General features: G+C 38.4%; 1 long non-coding RNA gene across 2 annotated transcripts; it reads left to right on the top strand.

Moving 5' to 3' along the window:
* Positions 1-299: 299 nt before the first annotated feature.
* Positions 300-3081, top strand: LOC139129405 (uncharacterized). 2 transcript variants are annotated; one of them, XR_011551561.1, is made up of 3 exons: positions 300-496; positions 1457-1526; positions 1924-3081. It is a non-coding gene; the product is annotated as an uncharacterized lncRNA (long non-coding RNA). The 2 variants fall into 2 exon arrangements; XR_011551560.1 differs by lacking the exon at positions 300-496 and adding an exon at positions 740-835.
* The last annotated feature ends 4621 nt before the right edge of the window (positions 3082-7702 follow it).

Here is a 7702-nt window from a genome sequence, read left to right on the forward strand (position 1 = left end):
CAAATCGACATGTATATCTATGAAATTGGTCATTGTCCTTGTACCAACGTTGAATAAAATCGGTTGAAACATGTCTGAGTTATGGCTCTGTACGTGAAAAAATCGTAATAAAATGGCCGCCTGGCGGCCATATTGGATCGTATCACAAAACAAATTGACGTGCATATCTATGACATTGGTCAATGTCCTTGTACCAACTTTGAATAAAATCGGTTGAAACATGTCTGAGTTATGGCTCTGTACATGAAAAAATCGTAATAAAATGGCCGCCTGGCGGCCATATTCTCGCCACCTTAAATTAGTCTCGGTTACCAGACTCCTCTGCGCTACTGGCGAAACGAGAGTCTGGGGAAATGCTATGGCACGGTTTGTAACACAAAATGGCCGCTGACAGAATTACGGACAGACGCTGATTGGCTTATCCGTCAGTATGACCCTGGGTCACTGCAACTCGACTGAAAACATGGAGACGACGCAGCGGAGACGACACATGCTAGTAAGTGACTCTCGGCAATATCTGTGTGTGTGATTTGTTGTCTTTTCATAAGAGACCGTAGCTGCAGTACAGTAGCTCGAGGTTTTGCCTGGGTATTTGGGTCGGACGGCAAAACCATCTTGGGAGTTTTAGCTGCAGTACAGTAGCTCGAGGTTTGCCTGGGTATTTGGGTCGGGCGGTTGGTTTTGCCGTCCGACCCAAATACCCAGGCAAAACCTCGACTCGAGCTACTGTAGGCCTACTGCAGCTAGGAGAGTTTGTGCAATTGTGGAAAGATCGCAAAAAATTGAGAGATTGGCGACTAGAAAAAAAAGACTGTTTCCATGCACACCAAATGCGGTATGTATGCAATATACGGTGGTTTCAATCGGGTTCGAACTCACAACGTACGGTAACCCAGTCTCCTATATAGCGGAGATATATATCGATACTAATCACTACCGACCACATACATGTCATCTGTCTTTCCTTCTACCTCCATGATCTGTCTAATGAGTGTTGCCATAAACAGTGAACCACAGTCCCTCTATGGGACTGTGAGCGAACCCATACTTTTGCAAGTTAATTACGTTGCCTACACACTTCTGAAACTTGACCGGAAAAAACTTCCAAACACCTCGCGCAGGAAAATATCACCACAAAAATATTTTTCAAAGTCTTGCTCGCAGGTATTTTACATAACGAGAGGTTGATAGTGCTCCTAAGCACGTTTTTTTTCAAACACTGTCATGATTGTTCGCCCTATTCTGTGCATCTATATCACAAGACTCAGAAACTACCATGTGGCCCTCAACTGTCTTAGTGCTGCCCTAAGCTTATGGCAGTGTGACCAAATGTTAAATGATATTCTACAGAGGAAAACAAGATGAGGGAAAATCAAGCCAATCCACGTATCCAATTTTCATCAGAGTATGTGTTCATTTAGAGATAACTTGCCATATGTTTATGGATCCATTGCAGATCTCTCAAGTAACCCCTTCCTGTATCACCCCAAGACAAGATATGAAGTGAACAAAACAGACACTAAAAGGTATGTATATTTTCTGTTAAGTTTGATTTTCAAGGCTATTATACCTGCGGTATTGAAGACCATACAATTTTGTACATTTTATTTTTGCTATATCATATACACTTGTGATTCTGATGTGTCTGTACTCTAACCACTCAATTTTCAAAAAAAAGAATCGCCAAATGTGACACCACTGAAATTCTACATCTGATGTTATTTTGGACACTGTCTTACTACTTTCACTTTTAAGGTTCAGCTTGTGAATTTTAACCAAAATTGTGAAAACTGTGATCATAACAATTTTATTCTTATTAACTTTTAGTGTGATAGAATCTTATAGTATACTATTTGTGCTTTTAATTACATTCTATATATTCAATAGATAGAAACCAATGTCTGTTTTTTTAATTTGATACAGGTAATAACAACTCCGACCCATATTCCCAAGCCTGATATATCCTATGGTATGGAGAGAGATGCTTGAGGCATTGGAGATATGCTATGCTTGTCTATTATTCTAGTCACAAGATCAAGTATAGACTTGAGGCTTTTCTTCTCCAAGCAAGTACCGAAGCACTGTTGTCACCATGGCTCAGTCATCAAATAACCTGGAATAGGTTCATTAACTTATCGAGAGGAGAAGGAAATAATTTTGACGGTTACTATGTCATGGAACTCCCAAATAGATTTGCTGAGAAAAGAATGAAATCATTGGGACTAAATCACACCAGTGCTGCTGTTGCCAGGATTGGAAAGACTGTGTTGTACTGTGATGACATTGAGAACTTCAGAGAAGCATTAGCTTCGAGAACTCGATGTTGCATTTCAGTCAGGAACACATACAAAAGCTAGTGTTGATAGTGATATCAGAACCATATATGAGGAGTTGAAACATAAGTCATCAGTATTTAAGTGGAATGCAGGGAGGGCACATGATCATTTCCCAAACTTTATGCTGACATTTTCTGTAATATTGATCCCAAAGAATTACACAGGTGGATAAATGGAAAGAAAAAAGAATACTCAACTAGTAAATGGGCATTCTGAAAAAGTGCACTCACAGGCTGTTGTAATTGTGTGCATTTGTGAGATTTGAATTTTTTTTGCTATCACAGAACATCTGTTTGAACATCGCATTGCAAATTACCACCAATTTCATTCCGCTCTAGAGATTTCATTGCTGAACATGGAATTTTTTGTGTGCCATCTTGACTGATTACTCTGATTACTTTTATTGGCATCTTGCAGACACCAACAAGGAACACACGTGAGGAAACAAGATCCTTTCATTTTGATTCATGTGTTCCACTGTTAAACCCCATGCTAAAGTACAATGTAGGTCTGTGATGTAAACATACAGACATCAAGACAGGAACATTACAAGTCTTGACTTGTAATTAGGGAGTGTTAATTTTTACATCTGGGGGAGGGGGATTTTGATTTTTCCAGGATTATTTTGGGTGACCCACCCTTCAAATTCTGGAGGAAAATACATGCACCCCCCTGTCAATATGTATGTCGTATTTATTGACATGGGTATGTCAAAAGTAAATAAAGATTTCAAATATTCTCAATACATCTTCTGAGTTTTGTGTAAATCAATAACTTTTATTACAATATTGGAGGCCACCAGCCCAAAAGTGTACATGTCACATAATGAAGTTCAGGTATGGAGGGAGCAAAATCATCAATCACAAAATGAATAAATAAATAATACTGCCTGTAACAAAACACCGAGTAGTTCTCATGATACTCATTCAAATGCAGAGTTTGACCTTTCGAAAGCATGACATATAGACTTGGCTTAATTTTGAATGACTGTCTCATTCTGGTCTAGTAACAGTAAAGAAAACTTTGCACTGTAGGCAGTGTGTAATAGTATTTGGATAAATATTGGACTCTGATATCACTATACAGTGGCGAGATCACAATACACTGGGAAGACCAAGCAAAATTGAAATTTGTTTTGAATATAACTACACAGTAAGTCCAGGGGAAAAAAAATTGTTCATCCCAATCGCCACTTCTACTTTTGCAGATTTGGAATTTTATGTTTTAAAATTTTGAAAATTTGTTTACTAGGTGGGCTTTTGAAGCCTGCCCCCTAGTGGATCTGCACAACTATTGCTTGTATCCACCATTTGTGTTTAATACATGTTTATTCTGCTGAACTCCTGCACGCAATTCACTCTGTTATTGAAGAGTGTTGCAAAATCTTGACCAGGTTATCATTACCGGTGAAATTACTGGTAGATTTTGCTGGTTTGGAAAAAAAAATGCTAGCCGCTTCTGGAGCTTGGCGCAAAAAATCTGATGAACAAGAATTTTTTTTCCCCTGGCCTAAAGATAGCTGCAGTCATAGCTCTCGTGGGTTGTACCGGAAAAAAACAAGCGCTACAGATCCTACCTATGCGAAAGTACATATTCTAAGCGAACGGAATTCCGTTTGCGCCTCTGCATGCTTTTCTCCCGCTCTGGTCTTATTTTCTTGGCTTTTTCACATTCAGACCAAATTTATTACCTACTCTGACTAAACAGTCTTGCTGTTAGTACATCCAACTGGAGTACTGCAAAGTAAATCAAAGTTCTGTTGCTGTCTGTTGATGTCCATTAATCATCACAGGGTAAGCCAAGATGGCAATGTGTGAATGGATTAATGGACATCAACCAGTAAATTTTTGATTTACTCTTCTCTGCGCCTGTTGGATCTACTTACAGTAAAGACACTTTTTAGGGTAGGTACTAAATATGGTCCGAACAGTAAGTAAGCCAAGAAAATGAGACCATAGCCGGAGAAAAAAACATGCAGAGTCACAAATGGAATTCTGTTTGCTTAGAGTAGGTACTTACACATGGGACATGGGTAGGATCTGTGGCTCTCGTTTTCTCATGCAGCTAGCCTAACACCAATCCTTTTGCTCTACAGCCCTCTAAGTCCAGCATCCTGATCTTGTTCAGCCTAGACATATTGAAAACCATGACACTTTCTGAATGCAAGTATGTTAAGTTGTATGTAAATCCTAATAGTTTCACTCTAATTTTTCACTAATGATTTTCCACACCACTGAGGCAATATGTGAATCAAACACAAACTCTGTGAGTGTATCGTCCTTACAATGAATGTAGGGAATATTGTCTAAAATATCAGAAATGACAGCATCTGTCAACCTAGTCATTACTATTGATGAAATCAAAGCCTGAGACATTTAATCTCTATATGTGGTCAATTCTTGTTTGATGATCCGTTGTTGTTCGTCAGTAATACTACTAATCAGGTGCTCATGTTGTTCGGCATCCTTAGCAGCTGCACACAGTTCCTCATTGTTAAGTCTCTCTGCGATCAAACCAGAACGTATAGGGCATTCCCTACAGTCACATTGCCCATAGCAAATGTCTGATTCCTGTACAAAGCCTTCAAAGGATCTAGAAGCTCCCAATGAATGGACATGTAGACATCAGGGGCATCCACTCCCATACTGAATGCAACAGTAACTATGATTACTCTCAACTTAGATTCAGTCTTGTTGAATGATTTTCAACCAATCATGTTTCACTGGTGTGGAGTGGTGGTACATGGTAAACAGTGCATTCTGAAATGTTGGTGACCCAATCCATGATTCATCATTTTTGAATGATAAAATACTTGTACAAATAAGCAGAAGAATTGATATTTCTGCAGTAAATTATGTGTTTCTTAGTTAGCGTCTTCATGCATCTCAGAGATTCAAAAAGCCAAGAGAATGTGTCAGCAATTGATGTTGGAGCCTGTATTGTTTGGTAGAATATATTGTGGCGGTCAAGATCACATCACACCAGCTCACATTTTTCCATGCATAACATTTCTTTATTTCAGATCTGGAGTTGCTGTTACAGTGAGTGCTACCATGTTAGCTCTTGGAAGAAGACTCTGTAGTTCGCCAATGCGAGCATAGTATTTTACCCTGTACAAGTAAAAATAAAAATAGACATGTCAACATTTTTAAGAGTGGGAGATCATAAAAGCTTTGTGTGGTCATCTCTATCTCAGCAGGATTAGTAATATTTCATATCAATTTTCAAATTGAAGTGTTTTCTGTTTTCATTGTGCTGAATATGATGATTATCATTGCCAGTTCACTCAATAGGCCAAACCCGGAATTCGAATCGACCACGGTACAAACAAAGCCATGTGCGCAAACGCGCATAGACCTACGTGTATTTCCATACGCGTTAGTACACATGTGGGTTTGTTTGTACCGGCATCACGTGATTCTTTGGGCGTACTGAGTCTGTAGAACGCATCGCGTCCTTTTTATTCCGGAGTAGAACCATTCTCATGCAAAATTGGTGATTTTACCATTATACAATATTTCTTCAAAATACTGAAAAATCTGATGGCAGCTACATTCCTCACTCAGACATTCAATGTGATAAAAGTTTTGAAGTATAACTGAATAATTTATACTATGTATACACACACAAACGTAGACATATATTTTTATATACACGTTATTAATTATTGACACATACCACTGAACAACACAGTGTGCTTCATCGACAACTATGGAAAGGTGTCTCTGTACTTTGATTGGCATAGATTTCTTCAATTACCACTAAATAGCATTTCTGGACTGAGTAGCATGATGGCACTATCTCTGTCTGTGAATAAAAAATATGTAATACTGTATTTATGAAGACTGCAGTTGAATATGTCATATTGGGAAAATACACATGTTATTTATAGAATGAAATGCAAAATCGTATGTAGTTTTGCATTTTGCATTTTGTCCTTCAATAGTTGATACTGCCATTGATAATAACTGTTTTGATTGATAATAACTGTTTTGCACACCCTTACATGTAACACAACACCATCGCAGTGCTTGACAATATAACTGTACATGTCTGAGAAAATTTCGAGTCACATTATCATATGCCAGCTGACACCCATATGGGATGCATGAAAACACTTATTGAGAGATAATATTTCATAAAAGTAATGCAGTTCAGTTTCTATTAAATACATCAAGGTAGTAGGTTTTAAATAACATGTGGTCCCACAAGTCTTGATAATAGATTAGTGGATAGATAGTTGCAGCATTCTCAAAATTAGGTGATATGATTTATTTGACATTACCATACATTTTACAAATCAAAAAATGGAAATATACATGAGCATATAAACAAACCTGTAATAGAGACTTGTTCTTGTTCACTCAGCTGTACTGTACGTTGAGACGCTGCACCTGGTCAGCCATAAGGGACACCAGTGTTGAGATCTAAAACAACCTTGTGGTTCATCAGAGGATTGTTGTGATATTCATTTAGTATGTTCAGTAACAAAGCATAGATGATAGTTTTCAATAGCCGGTCAGCAATACTGCCATGACTTCACTGCCATTCACTAGATGCTTTAAGCACTCCACTTGTTTATCCTGATGGAAATGTATTTATAAAAAATACCAACAAGGTTTTAATAGGCTCTATGTTTAGTTATGAAAGCACAAGATTGATATAAAAGTCATCAATGAAGACGGGATTCTTGAGGCTTCAAGTATTGTCACTTTGTGTTTTTTTTGGCTCTTACTTACACCATAGACCCTTTACCCTTTGCTCCAGTGTATATGCTTACACACACACACACACACACACACACACACACACACACACACACACACAACAACAACAACAACAATATAGCAGCAATAATTGAAGTATTTTTTGGTACATGGGGTTGTGCACATATCTACTTATGAAAAATGATCGTACAATTTTTGCAGCTAAAGCTTTATTTTTAAAATAACTGTGAACAGTCAGTGTCAAAAACAATGTGATTGGCACTGTTTTCTCCGCTCGATAATATGTATGGGTATGGGTGGCTTCAATGATCGTAGCGGAGGTTGCTCGTCTGGATTGACTTTGTATGCGACCTGGTAGCTGCAATGATTGTAGGGGGGCGGGGTTGTTCGTCTGGATTGACTTTGTACGCGACCTTGGGGTCGCGTACAAAGTCCAGACGAGCGACTCCTCCTGCAATCATTGCAGCTACGGTACAGGTAATCGAGATATGTAATCTAAGCAACTGATTCAGTTACTGAATTCCAATGCCTGTCTGAGTCTGTACATGGATGTAAAAAATAGACCTTACACCCATAAACTGTACACCAGAGACCCTCGAGAAAAACTGGTAGTGGTACAACTATTCATTTGTGTGGCAA

The sequence above is a fragment of the Ptychodera flava genome, chromosome 3 (assembly GCF_041260155.1).
Source record: "Ptychodera flava strain L36383 chromosome 3, AS_Pfla_20210202, whole genome shotgun sequence".
Classification (NCBI taxonomy): domain Eukaryota; kingdom Metazoa; phylum Hemichordata; class Enteropneusta; family Ptychoderidae; genus Ptychodera; species Ptychodera flava.